The 15407-nt window shown below is 45.1% G+C and overlaps 1 protein-coding gene across 1 annotated transcript in view; it reads right to left on the reverse strand.

The window, feature by feature from the left end:
- Nucleotides 1-15157, reverse strand: part of SPECC1 (sperm antigen with calponin homology and coiled-coil domains 1) — a 252987-nt gene extending 237830 nt beyond the window's left edge. Inside the window, exon 1 of the mRNA XM_082441032.1 lies at nt 15132-15157. The gene's annotated coding sequence lies outside the window, so the exon portion shown is untranslated. The remainder of the gene's footprint in view (nt 1-15131) is intronic.
- Between the last annotated feature and the right edge of the window lie 250 nt (nt 15158-15407).

Here is a 15407-nt window from a genome sequence, read left to right on the forward strand (position 1 = left end):
AGAGGCTGAATTAGTAATTTAAAAAACTACCCTCTCAGCTCCGTGCTTTGCGATGACCTAGAGAGGTGGGATAGGGAGGATGGGAGGGAGGCTCAAGAGGGAGGGGACATGGGGACATATGTATGCATATGGCTGAGTCACTCTGTTGTACAACAGAAACTAACACAGTATTGTGAAGCAATTATCAATAAAGATCTACTAAAAAAAAAAAAAAACTACCCACAAAGAAAAGCCCAGGGCCAGAAGACTTCAATGTTGAATTCTACTAAACATTTAAATAATAATTAATATCAATTCTTCACAAACTGTTCCAAAAACAGAGAGGAAGGAACACTTTCCAACTCATTTCATGACAACAATATTTTCCTGATACCAAAACCAGATAAAGACATCACCAGAAAACTACAGACCAGTATCTCCTCTGAATATGGATATAAAAATCCTCAACGAAATACTAGTAAACCAAATCCGGCAACATATAAAAAAAAATTGCATACCATGACCAAACGGAACTTATCTGAGGAATGCAAGGTTGGTTTAACATCCAAAAATCAATTAATAGAATAAATAGAACAAATAAAAATCACACAATCATCTCAATAGACATAGAAAAAGCATGTGACAAAATCCAACGCCCTTTCCTGATAAAAAAAACCCTCAACAAGCTAGGAATAGAAGGGAACTTCCTCAACCTGAAGAAAGGCGTCTACTAAAAACCCACAGGCAACGTCATTCTTAACAGTGACACACTGGATGCTTTTTCCCCCTAAGATCAGGAATACAAGGATGTCTTCTCCGCCACTTCTAGTGAAGTTGTACTGGAACTTCTGGTCAGGACAATTAGACAAGAAAAAGAATAGGCAGCCAACAAAGTGTGCTTCATCGAGCAAATTACCACTGTGAGTACCTGAAGCTTAACCCCACCGGGCAACTCTGGGCCTCAGCATATACAATACGCTCCTTGGCGTTGCCCAAAGTGGGGGGAGGTGCAGGGAGCTGGGGTAGTTATACACCAACTCCATCACCTTTGGCTGAGGGTTTCTGGGGAGTTGGGAGGGTGTTAATTCCCTGGCACTTCCACTCTGTTGTTCTGGGCAGCAAAGCGGGCACCTGTGGGCACCAGAAAGCCTGGGGCAAAGACACGCAAGTGCTAATCACTGGGAGTCAGGCCAACGTTCACCGAAGCGGTGAAAAGAAGGGGATACGGACAGGGTACCTATGCTTCTGCTACCCATCCTAACCTGGGCATCCAAGCTCCTCTTGGATTCCCCATCATGGCCGGTATCCAAGCCAAAAAAAAGGTGTCAAAACGAGCTCTTCCTGCACTTCCACCCCCACACCCAGGACCCTGAGGGTTCCAGGCCCTCTCTTGTCATCCCCACTGCGAAAGCCTTGGCTCACACACCATCGAGGTTCCCAACTGGCTCCCCTACACTCAGCAGCCTCTTTCTCTTCTTGACAATCCTCTAAAACGTGGCCCGTGTGAATGTTCTAAAATGCACATCTATTTACCCACCGTGTTACCACCAAACTTCAGTGGTTCTTATAAGGTACCTAGAACAGTCAAATTCACAGAAAGTAGAAGAGTGGTTACCAGGGGCTGAGGAAAGGAAAATGAAGAGTTGGTGTTTCATGGGGACAGAATTTTAGTTTAGGAAGATGAAAAAGTTTGGAGATGGAGGGTGGTGACGGTTGCACAACAATGTGCATGTACTTCATGCCGCGGAGCTGTACGCTGAAAATGGTTAAGAAGATAAATTTTATGTTATGTATATGTTACCACAATAAAAGTTTTTAATGCTTCAATGGTTCCCACTGCCTAAGGAATAAGGTCCAAGCATCCTACTTTACACATCAGCCCCATCCCCCAGCCTTTGCCCATCCCTCAGCCTCACCTCCAACCACGTCAGCTCTGAGCCTCCCCTCCCAGAGCTTCCCTACATGCAGTTTCCAGAGCACATCTTGCTCGTCCAGGCCCGTTTGCCTTTTCACCTTCTCGTTTCTCTTCCTGGAGCGCCTTTCCCACCCCTGTCTACAAGCAATTTCTCTTCCTTCCTCAAAACGCATTCATTCATTTGTTCAACAAGTATCTACTGGGTCCTTGATTCCTGACTTAGGAAACAGACAGTGGTGAGAAAGACAGTGGGGGCCAGTAGTTTGAAGCACGAGTGTACATGGGGTCCTTGGGAAGCACCCCAGAGGAGGGTCCGGCCTCACCTGGGAAACTCAAGAGTCAAAGCTTGACCACCTCCTCCTTAGGGAACCCTCAGACACAGCGAGTCTCTCTCTTCTTGATGCTACTTCTGAGCCCTGATATTCCTTTAATTCCTGCACACGCCACACTGTTTACACTCATTTTATAAGCTTCTGGATTAGTCATGATTCTCTAGGTTGCAAGTGACATGAAACTAATCTGAACTAGCTTCACAGAGAAAGAGGGAGGGATGACCTGCTTCCGTACATAAACCGTGGAAAGCGCAGGGGTGGACGCGGCCCAAGGAACAACTGGATCCGGAGACACCCACTCCCCACGTCTTTCGCGAGTTGCCTTCGCTCTCTCAGTGGGGGATGGGTTCAGGCAGCACCAGGTTCCTTCGCTTAACTAACTGTGCAGATACCACAGTCTGTCGATTCTAAGACACACATTTTAACATCCCTGAAGTCTGCATATGCCGCCTACGGTAGCCATTGGCCGGTCGGTACTGCTCGGCCGGTTACAGGATAAGCTCCCTGCAAAAGCGCAGTGACTCGGCTTCCGTTCCAGGTGGCCTCACAGACGACCGCAGCCCTACAATATCTCAGCCTGCACACCAAGACGGGCAATCGAAGGAGCGGTGAGTCCCGGTTGCCTTATCAACACCTTCTGCTGATCCCTTCAGGGGAGACAAGGAAGGGCCAGCATCAAATTTGAAGAATGGGTGTCACAAGCATCAAATTTGAAGAATGGGTGTCACAAGCTCAAAAGAAAATCCTGAAGACAAGTGAGGAACCGTTTTACAACCACACGTTACCAGGGTTCCTGATGGCAGAGGGGACGTCATCTGCAAAAAGTCACAGACAAATGACCTGGAGTCAAAGTGACTCAGAAGACGAGGTTTTAGAAATGCCCTAAGCAGCTCACTTCATTTACACTTTCCTTTCTGTATACAAACAAGAACACTGTAGAACATGAATTGATGTCTTAAATACATCTAAAAGACCTTTTAATAAGCCTAAAATAAAAAGTGCACATAATAAAAAACATTAAAGGCTTCCCTGGTGGCGCAGTGGTTGAGAGTCTGCCTGCTAATGCAGGGGACACAGGTTCGAGCCCTGGTCTGGGAAGATCCCACATGCCGTGGAGCAACTAGGCCCGTGAGCCACAACTACTGAGCCTGCGCGTCTGGAGCCTGTGCTCCGCAACAAGAGAGGCCGCGACAGTGAGAGGCCCGCGCACTGCGATGGAGAGTGGCCCCCGCTTGCCGCAACTAGATAAAGCCCTCGCACAGAAATGAAGACCCAACACAGCCAAAAATAAATTAATTAATTAATTTTTTAAAAATTAAAAAAAAACAACAAACCTTTAAAAAAAAATTATATCACAGTTTAATTGACAGTATTTTTTTTTTCTTTTTTAGTGGAACACAAAATAATCGTTTGAAAATGGATGGCAACTTAGATTTTATGAAATGATGTTGACCGGGCACTCACTATGCACTGGAGACACACACTGTACCAAACAAAGACCAAGCTCATACATTTAAAAAGGAAAAATCAAAAAACACCCAAAGACCAACCTCCCGCAGAGCTCACGCATCCTATGACCCCCGAGAGCGAAGGGGGCTCTGGCCCCACCAGCTCCATCTCCAGCAACTCAAAAGAAAGGGATTAACCTGGTTTGGAGACATGATTATCCTTGGAAAAGTCTCTGTGAACAAGGAGTGTGAAGTCCTACGATGGTCTCAGTCTGGGTCACGGCCAATGCTTGTGCCCGGGGTGAGGTCTACTTCCGGGAAGAAGGCAGGAAGGAGCATTGGACACACAAAAATCAGAGTCGTTTTAATGTCTGTTTGTCCTATAAGATTTTGGGCACCCAGAAGCAGGGTTCTTGTCTACGTTGGGCAGGGTCCAATCAGGAAAACAGAATTCAAGAGTGGTAGCTCAGTAGAGGGAATCTAATATGGGAACTGGCCACAAGGTCTGGGGAAGGGCTAAAACGCCAAGTCGGGTGGCGAGCCGACCCAGAGATTCCCAACAGCGGGACCCCTCCAGCATGTTTAATAAGGCTGGAGGGACAAGGGAAGGAGGTGGGACAAAGGCCAGAGGCCACCGTCACTCAGCTGGAGCTGGAACCACCCCTGAGACACTGTCCAAGGCAGCAAACGGGGGAGAAATCCCCTGGCTTCCACCCTCCTCTCACCTCCCCGCCTCCTACTCACACCCTTAGCCGGCAGCAGAGGCCAGGGGAGCAGCGGGAACCAGCCTGAGGGCGAAAAGGCAAGTGACCAGCATCACCTAACTTAGCTCCGTATGTGCAGTGCCCACCACAGGACCAGGCTCCAACAGAAGGAAATCAGCTAGGTATTGAGAGAGGCTAAGAATTACAACTGAAATGCACGATGAGAGGTCTGAATAGTGTTCCCTGCACCAGGGAGAAGAGAATAACTTATTCCACACCGAGGACACAGGAAAGGGTCACAAAGGACATGAAGAAGGAAAACGTAAAGAAATGAAGAGCAGAGGTGTGCCAGAGAAACAAAAAGGTGAGGAAGTTAGGCAGGGAGACCGCACACCTGAAGGCAGGGCAGTGAAAGCTTTTCAAGGAAGCACAATGTTCAGCGTCAAATTCCATGAAGTGCTTTTTCAGTTTCTCTCAAGGTGATTACACAGCTTTCCCCTTTTATTACTTACACAATAAATTAAACTAACTTATGTCCTAATATCAAAGCATTCTTCAATTCCCAGAATAAAACTTACTTGGAAAAATGTACTCCTCTTTAAATTCTGCTGAATTCATTTTGCTATTTTATTTAGGATATTTGCATACATCCATATGTAAGCTTGGTCTACACTTTACTTTTGTGGGCTTGCACTGTACTCCATCAGGGTTATCTTAACTTTGTGAAATTAACGTTCTGTGTTTTCTTATTTTCTGACACACCATCAGCCTTTGATAATTCAAGCACACGTAACTGTGTGTGTGGACTTTTTACCCAGTCTCTGTCTTGTCATTCCTGCTTCCCACTTTTTGGCTGGTTACCAGCCCTACTACATCCACCCTGAGTCCCGCTCCTTGCCACCACAAAACCCACATCTATGCTTTCCAGCTATACTGAGCAAAACTCTCGCCTCTTGGATTTGTAGATGAAGTACAAAAAGGCCCTGCCCCTGTCTTGCCTAATTCCTCTCCCCGCTCATTTCTGATGCCTCCTTCTTACAGGAAGTCTTCCCTGATATGCCCTACCCTAAACCCCGATGCCCGATCTGGGCTCACCCAGTCCTGGCCTGTTATCCTCCCTTGTCTGTCTCCCCACCCAGACCTCGAGCTTAAAGACTGAACTTGTGCCTCATCCATCACTATAATCTCAGCATTGGCACATAGTAGGTACCTGCTACGTAGTGATTAGGTGAATGTTATAACCGTGCACCTTAGAAACAACAGAAGGAAGAAAACATTAAGTGAGCAAACGATAGTCTGTGGGTCAAGTCTGGACCGAACGAACGGACCACATTTATTCACATACTGTCTACGGCTGCATCTAGCCAACAGGGCAGGAGCAGAGTGGCTGTGAGAGCGTGTATGACCCCGAAAAGCCTAAAATATTTTCTATCTGGCTCTTTACAGGACAAGGTTTTAGACCCCTGGTTTGGAGCCTCCACTCATATGCGGACTGCACTAAGCCACGGACTTTCTTTTTTTTTAATGCATCAAAACAACAGGGCTTCCCTGGTGGCGCAGTGGTTGAGAGTCTGCCTGCCAATGCAGGGGACACGGGTTCGAGCCCTGGTCCGGGAAGATCCCACATGCTGCGGAGCAACTGAGCCCATGCGCCACAACTACTGAGCCTGCGCTCTAGAGCCCGCGAGCCACAACTACTGAGCCTGCGCGTCTGGAGCCTGTGCTCCGCAACAAGGGAGGCCGCGATAGTGAGAGGCCCGCGCACCGCGATGAAGAGTGGCCCCCGCTTGCCGCCACAACTAGAGAAAGCCCTCGCACAGAAACGAAGACCCAACACAGCCAAAAATAATAAATAAATAAATAAATAAATAAATAAAAACAAGAAACAACCCAGGAAAGGTTGAAAAGAATGAGTTACTACTGCTGAAAGATGGTGGGCAATGCAATAGGTTTTCTGTTCCTACACTGACACTCATTGGACGTCGTGAAGACGGCAACCACACTGTGCTCCCAGCTCTACGCCCACTTCACCCCCTTATCGAGTTCACTTAACACCCTCGTGCACACTCACTACCACCACGCTTGTTTATTTCAAGGTGTCGCTCCACACACAGCAGGGGCTGGTCATGAGCTCAAAAGACCACACGACCGAGAGGTCACGAGAACGAGTAAGGTGAGCCAGGTGGGGGACAGCCCACCACTCGGTTACCCTAGCCAACATCGAAGCACGACTGATTCAACAGAGGCTAGAAATCTGGATTTTTACGTGGAAAAATGTCTTGATTATTAAAATGTTGTCAATCAACAAACATAGGCATTTATCTTGGGATCTGGGGGCAAATTTTTTGTTTTGAAGTACAGTTGAATGTTGTGTTAATTCTGTACAGCAAAGTGACTCAGTTATACATAAATATATATATTCTTTTTCATATTCTTTTCCATGATGGTTTATCACAGGATATTGAATGTAGTTCCCTGTGCTATACAGTAGGACCTCGTTGTTTATCCGTCCTATATATAACAGTTTGCCTCTGCTTATCCCAAACTCCCAATCCTTCCCTCCTCTACTCCCCAAATTGGTTATTTGGATTACAGAATTAAGGATTTCTACTCAACAAAGATACCAACAACAAAGTGAATGGACACATTACATATCAGGAGAAACCATTTGCATCATCTAAAAATCAACAAGTGGCTAATGTCTAAAATATTCTAGTCAGAAATCCCAGTCGAAAACTGGGGGGCGCGGGACTTCCCTGGTGGCGCAGTGGTTGAGAGTCTGCCTGTCAATGCAGGGGACACGGGTTCGAGCCCTGGTCAGGGAAGATCCCACATGCGTCGGAGCAACTAAGCCCATGCACCACAACTACCGAGCCTGAGCTCTAGAGCCCGCAAGCCACAACTACTGAGCCCACGCGCCACAACTACTGAAGCCCGCGTGCCTAGAGCCCGTGCTCCGCAACAAGAAGAAGCCACCACAATGAGAAGCCCAGGCACCATAACGAAGAGTAGCCCCCGCTCGCCGCAACTACAGAAAGCCCACACGCAGCAACGAAGACCCAACGTAGCCAAATAAATAAATAAATTTAAAAGAAAAAAAAGAAAAATGGGGGGCGGGAGGGAATTCCCTGGCGATCCAGTGGTTAAGACTCGGACTTTCACTGCTGTGGGCCCAGAATTGATCCCTGGTCGGGGAACCAAGATCCCACAAGCCGAGTGGCGCAGCCCAAAAGAAAAAAAAGAAAGAAAGAAAAATGGGGAAAGAGCAGGAACAGGCAACTTATGTTACAGGAAATGCAACAAGGCAGCAAGCATATATAAAGATATTCTCAAACTCGGTCAGTAGTAACCAAAGAAATGTAAATAAAAAGAGTAAGGCTGCTAAAAATTAGAAAGCTGGACAACGCCAAGTGTTTGCAGAGATAAAGATCTTTGGAATCCTGTGCATTGCTGGGGGGAGGGGGGGAATGTAGGATGGTGCAGCCTCTTTCAAGAGCAACCGGTGGTACTCGGTTCTATTAAGTATAGGCACACGTTATGAGCAGGCAGTCCTGCTCCTGGCCTGCATCCCAGAGAGATGCTCCCAGAAGTCCATATGGGACAAGTACAAGAGGTTCCTTCAGCATTGTTTGTAGTGTCTGGGCATAGGAATCAATGTGGGCGTCCATCACCAGGAGACAGATAGGCAGGATGTGGTGGATACACAAACCAGATAGTCACCATAGCAACAGGGATGAGTCATAGAAACATGGCGGTGAGTGATAACACTAGGAAGAGCTATAAGGTGACACCATTTATGTAAATTAAAACTACTTGCACACATAGCCTGGATGGGAGGGGAGTCTGGGCGAGAATGGATACATGCACACGTATGGCTGAGTCCCTTTGCTGTGCACCTGGAACTATCACAACATCGTTAATCGACTACACTCCAATATAAAATAAAAAGTTAAAAATAAATAAAGAAAAAAATACGTGCACACAAATTTAAAAAAATATGAAAAAACATGCACACAAAACAGTACACATTCTTAGGAATACATACAACAAGACACGGAAGTATTTGGTAGGGAAGTGACTTTCATTCAAATGCAAATATTTTGGGAAGATGTAAGCACATTATCTAATGAAGTCAAGATAGTGAACAAATTGACAGTTACATTTGGGCCATACAACTACAAATAAAACCACAATTGACGCTAAAAAAAAAAAAGAATACATACAATAAAAGCATATGTATTAAACACATTAGAATAGTCGGCTATGGGGGGAAGAGAATGAGAGAGTGGGGTACACAGAAGAAGGAATGAATTATAAATGAACCAACAAAAGCATGAACAAGCACGCAAAACAAGAGAGGGGCTTGGACGGACCAAGGATGATGAAGTGCTAAGAATGAGCATGTGATTAATTCAATTCCCCACACCTGAGGTCTAAAACCATGGGGAGAGGGAGGAATGAGGTCTACGACTAGACACAGCCCGTAGAGTCAGAAAAGATTTGACAATCTAAGTCCACACGCAGGTTCAAGGACCTCAAAAAGCCTTTCCGGCGAAGACGTTTCATTATACCATCTGCTGCTTGGGAAGACAGAACTCAGACGACCCAGGCTGTTAACGTCAGCTTGGCGCTTTACATCACCGTCCTCAGCACAGAACACACGCCAGCAACGTGGTGAGCAGGGACTAGGAGGAAGAAGAGACCGCCTCCTGTGTCCTTGCAGCTGAGACAGGCTGGGACCTGGGACCCTTTGCTGCAGTGCTGCAATGCTTGCCCCTGGACACACCTCTCCTGGAGCAACAAAATACAAAGAAACTATCTGGGACTAAAAATAACTGCACGAATGCTCAGTTGGGGCAAATTCTGGACCCCAAAGATACAAAGAGACCGAAAAACCCAACTGCCACTTTCGAAGAGCCTGGAGCGAAAACAGGGTGTCAGGAGCAAAAGCAGGGTACTGTGCATGCCCCCTGCACACAACACCACCTAAGGGGTGGGCAAAACAGCTAAGTCACCCCTCTGGCCTGTCACCTAGACACACCCCTACCCTCAGCCCATATAAGGAACAAGCTCGCCCCGCCTCAGGGAGCAAGCAAGCAAGGGAACCTGTTGTTTGTTCTAGCTTCCCCTGGCTGCAGCAGGGGCCCCAATACAGCCTTGCCTGAATTTCTTGTCTGGCCTCTGGTCAATTTCTATTAATTAAGGAGGCCAAGAACCCTGGTCGGCAACACAGCTGTTCCTTCAAGCGGGGCTAACAGGGACCAACGTAAGCAGTCACCCTGGCAGGGAGGCTCTGGGTCCATAGCTACATGTGATTTGCTGCTTGATCCTCAGGGAATTCTCAATCTTGTGGGTGATTAAACTTAGACACAAAGTGAAGCAACAAAAGCCACAGAACACGGCCACAGAAGAGAAGTAAGAGATGAAGTGCCCCATGAGCAGAGCCAGGGCCAGAGTTTGGGCAGCAGAGCCTGCCATGGACGGGGTGACCAGAATGGACCATGGAAAAGGTATGCATGACACTGGGGACTGCCGTGTTCACGATGAGCCACCAGTTGCCCTGCAGTGACCAAAGACCAGCAAGAGAACCAATAATTTAACAGTCACCCCATGCTCTGCCCCGCAGGGCTGCTTGGCACGTGCCATACTTTGGCTTCTTCCAAAGTCAGGAAACAGTTCTTTACCCATCACTGCATCTTAATACTCAAAAAATGCTGCTCTCTCCAGAGAGAGGGCAAAAAGCACTTGGTAAGCTGGATGGGAGAAGTCAGTTCCAGGTATGGTATCCATCTTTTTCTGTGGAAAACAGGAGGCACACTTTACAAAAAAGGGTTAACAGAGCAGGCCTGAGACGGCTCTTCTGAGAAAAGGTCTGCTTGCCGGGTTGGCCCTTGGCTGGCATCTGGGAACTCGGATTTTACTTCCTGACATTTGTAGGACTGATAAGAGAGGCTCTTATTACTCCTAAATTGTTTGTGCAAACACGGTGGTTTATGCCGAACACCTGCTTTCCTTCTGGGAGTCTGGAGTTTGGATAGGTGCTAGGCCGAGGACGCCCGTGTGACCAGCCCCCAGAGAAGGACCCTGGTGCCGAGTCTCCGGAGAGCTTCCTGGTGGACAGCGCCTCACCTGTGTTCCCACAACTCGTCACCGTGTCACTCAGCCAGGAGAGGACTTTTGGAAGCCTGTGCCTGGTCCCCTGGACTTGACCCCATGGGGCTTTTCCCTTTGCTGATCTTGGTTTGTATCCTTTCACTGTGATAAACCGCAGCCATGAAGATGACAATGTGTTGAGTCCCATGAGACGTCCTAGGGAATCACTAAATCTGGGGGTGGTCTAGTGGACCCCTGACACAGAAATAAATTCAAGATAAAAGAAATATTGGAGATTGGACCAAGAAAGTGAACTAAACACATACGTCTGCCTTCCAGGTACCCTAAAATTCTTTGGAATGACAGAAATATTTTTAAACCACTAAATCAATAATAGACCCGGGAAACAAGAAACAGGGCCACTGGCCAACTAAACCATCTAAGACACTTCTGAAAGGTGGAGAGTTCTCAGGATCAGACTGCCTAAGTGAACCCCAGCCCAGCACAAGCCTGGGAGGAGGCCGTCATGCAGGGGGCAAATGGTAACGGGTTTCAGGCTCCAAATCAGCAGAGAGAAAGAGGGGCAGGGATGGGATCTGACCAGGAGATGAACCGGGGCGCAGTGGCTGGGATGGCCAGGGCCCCGGATGCTTCCCCACACACACTGAGCGATCACAACATGAGCCCCTCCCCGGGGCCACACACGCCACCCGGCAGCGCGTCACAGCTCACCAGCAGTCACCAGGGGCAGCAAAGAGATAAGGAAACAGGAATCCTCACACTCAAAGAAAGGCACCCCACGTGTTTACTCAGCGTCATGAAAATGGGGACACCAAGCCAACAGGAGAACATATACCAGAAGAAGGAGATAATAAAGCATGTAGAAGAAATTATTAAATGTCCTTGGAAAGACTGAGGGGAGACTCTATCTGCAAAAGCAAGAGCCAGCTGATGGGTGAAGATCTCTACTGCACGTTGTGCGATTAAAAAGCAGGGTCAAGAGAATCCCCTGACGGTCCAGTGGTTAGGGCTCGGCGCTTTCACTGCTGGGGCCCAGGTTCGATACCTGGTCGGGGAACTAAGATCCCGCAAGCCATGGGGCGCGGCCAAAAAACAAAAAAGCAGGTCCAAGGGTAGTACTATTTGTGCAAAAGAAAAAGGAGGAATCAAGAATCTAATTCACATTTGCTTCTATTTACATAAAGAGACTCTGGAGGGATACATAAGAAACTAATAACAATGGTTACCCACTTGTGGGGTGAGGGAGAACTGGGTAGGGGGGGATAGGGTGATGGGGAGACCTTTTAATACAGCATAATTTTTGAACACTGAATATCTTATCTATTCCAAACATTAAATTTAAAAAAGTAGAAACCTTGAAAATTAAATATATGATAAACAATATTTAAAACACTCAACAGATGGGCTAAAGAGTTGACTGGACAAAGCTAAACACTAGATTAGGGAAATCTCCCAGAATACCGTCCACAGAGATAAAGAGACAGAACATTTGAGAGAAAAGTCAAGAAACTTGAAAGATAAATTAAGATATTCTAATACCCCATTTAACAGTAATTCCAGAAGCAGAAAATAAAGAGAATTGAGGAGATGAGGAACTCCTCAAACTTCCCCAGGGCCAAATAAATGTATTAATCTATAGAATGAAAGGGACCACAGAGAACCGAGCAGGAAGAACAAAAGAAATCCACCCCTAGACAAACAGTGCTGATATTTTAGAACACTAGAGAAAAAGAAAAAATTGTAGAGCTTCAGAGAAATAAAGTTTAACTACAAAGAAATAGGAATCAGGCGGCATAGACTTATCAACCACATTAGATGCCATGCCAGCAGGTAATGGAGAATTATCTTCAAAATTCAGAAATTTTTTAACCTAGAATCCTATACCTAGTCAAGAGTATTCATGTGGAACAGCAAAATTTAAAAATATTTTTTAAACATGTGAAGGCTCAGAAAGTTTACCACCCACAGAATCTCTGGGGAAAAAAATTTACTTAAGGACTCATTCAATCGAAACAAATAATGAATCCAAAAAGGAGGAAAACAAGAGATAAAACAATCAATGATGAGCAAATAATCAGTAAAACTTATGACTGTTGATGCATAAAGTACAAAACCCCCAAATCTCATATATGCAGATTATCTTTAAACATCAAGAGAAAAAAATGTTTAGATATGTGTGAAAACTTAAGGATACCAAAAGAGCTCAATTTCATCTGTCATCAGGGAAATCCAAGTTAAAACCACAATGTGATACCCACCAGAATGACTAAAATAAAAAAGAAATTACCAGGAGTTGGCAAGGATGTGTGGCGACCACGTATGCTTCTTGGGTACATAAGTTGATGCAACCGCTGTTGAAAATTGTTTGGCAGTATCTACAAAAACTGAGCATATGCACACCCTATGACCAAGCAATTCCACTTCTAGACATATACTCAACAGAAGTGCACACAGCCCGTTTGCTTAGGGCTGGCCTGTAAATGTATATAATATTGCAAAAACTAATAGAACTAGGAATCATAGTGGAAGTCTTTAACACAACTCTCAGAATCAATAGGTCAAACAGAAAAAATAAGTGTACACACAATACAAGTTATAATTAATAAATTTGAGATGAACATATAACTTTGTACAGGGAAAAGTCACTAAAACCGACAGTTTGTTAGACTACAAACTAATGTTTTTCATCTTTCAGCAATATAGCAGAATTGAAGTCCCCAGACCTTCCAGCTACAAAGTATCTTTTAAAAATACTAGAAAAAATATATATATTATATATATATATAAAACTTTGGAATCAATAGGTTAGAGAAACCTGGTGAAGTCAAAATTCAAAAATGTGGACAAAATTAAAGGAATTTTCAGATATTATAAAAACAGAAAAATGTGTTATCACTGATGGAACTTCTAAAGAATGTAGTTCAGGGAGAAGGAAAGTGATCCAAAGAAGAGTATCTGTGATCAAGAAGGAATGAAGAGTGAAGACAATGGTAAACAGGTAGATAAGTTTAATGTTAACCTAGAAAATACTAATAATAATAACAGCAATAATGTCTGATTTGAAGGGTTAAATTAAAAATAGAGCAAAGGCCAGATGGGAGATGACAGGAATTAGAGGCCCTTGCCTCCATCAGAAGGAGATTGATTACATAAATGATCTAATCTTTCGATTCAAAGGCTAGAATTTGAGTAAAATAAACTCAAATTGAGTAGAAAGAAAAAGAACAGAAATTAATAACATAGAAAAAGAAAAATGAATAGGATTAATAAATCCAAAATCTGGTTCTTTGGAAAGACTAATAAAGTAAGCAAGCATTAAGCAAGTCTGACCAATTAAAAAAGAGAAAAGGCAGACATGCACACACACACGCACACACACGCACACACACGTATGAACAAGAAAAAGAGTGCACCACAGATATGAAAGACTTTTTTGCTTGCAACAGACAACTGTACACAACATTATGCTAAAATATATTAAATATCAACAATGTTAATGATTTTCCAGGAAGATATAAAGTATTAGGTTGACTCTGGAGATAGAAAACCTGGGAAAAGTCAATGATCGTGGAAAAAATGAAAAGGTAGTTCAATACTGATACCAACTTCTTTAAAAACAAAAACAAAAAAACACCAGCAGCCCAGGCGGTCTGCAGTCAGATTGTGCCACACTTCAAGGTGCAGATCGTTCTTCTGCTTCAAAGCATAGAAAATAATGGAAAGTTTCCCCACTTAATCAGTGAGGACAGCATAACCTTGATTATGAGCTCAGACAAAAATGGGAGGAGGGTGAAAAAATATATACCAATCTATTACAAATATAGATACCAGAATCCTAAATAAAATGTTAGCTAAGTGAATCTATCAAACAACCGAGACGCGCATTTTAAATTATCCCAGGATTTTAGAGACAGAAAAGCTAGCAGAATAATCACCTATGTTTAATAATGTTAAGAAGAAAACTACATGGTCATCTCAATACATGCTATACAAAAGCATTTGGGGAAAAAATCAACAAAACAGAAACTTACTTAATCTCATAAAGAAGATACTTAGTGAAGATACACTGGAAACATTCCCCGAAAACGAAGCCCAAGACAAAAATGTCCTATTTTACCCTTAATAGTCCACACTGTGGAGAAGGTGGTCCATAGAAAACAAGGAATGAGCACAAACGTTAGAAAGAAACATCTGTTGCTTCTTAACAGAAGAAAAGATTACGCACCACAGGCAGACACATCAACTTGAAAAACTATTAAAACAGAGCTCAACGTGGAGGCTTCAGATCTAGTTTGGGGCACCAAATTAAACAGGTTTGCTTTGCGAGTTTATCGTACAAAGCCATTTGCTGTCGAGTTAAGGCATCAGGGTTGACAGGTTTTGCTCCCCCCACCCCGTCTTAAATGAAACAACATCTTGTTTGAAACTAGATGACAAAAATCTTCTGAAACCAAAATTTGCTCGGAAGGGTTGACTTGTGTCGACTCCACGGGACTTTATCTGCTGCCTGCAGCGCCCGCAGCTGCTAATGGATAAGCGTGTCGACCAGTCCGCGAAATTCTCCCGATAGAGGGCAAGGGAGAGCAGCTTCCCCGGAACGCGTCCTTCTAACCGTACACCGCTTATTATATAAACTTACCTGCTGGCAAATGCAGCGCCCACAAAAGAAAAATGAGGTATTCAGGGTACAACTTCCTTTAAAAAGAAAAGAAAGAAAGCATCTAAAACTAACTGTGCTTCCAGTATGCGCAGGGAGGAGGCGTCCCCGCTGCGCTCCTGACAGGCTGCGCATCCCGGGCCACCGGGCATCCAAACGGCGCCCGGGCTCCAGGTGCGCCGCGCGGGCCCCGCCAGCGCAACGGTGCCCACGGCTCCGCGGAGCCGGGATTCCACGGGCCGGCCGGCCCCCGCCACG

This window comes from Balaenoptera physalus, assembly GCF_965194825.1.
Source record: "Balaenoptera physalus genome assembly, chromosome: 20".
Taxonomy (NCBI): domain Eukaryota; kingdom Metazoa; phylum Chordata; class Mammalia; order Artiodactyla; family Balaenopteridae; genus Balaenoptera; species Balaenoptera physalus.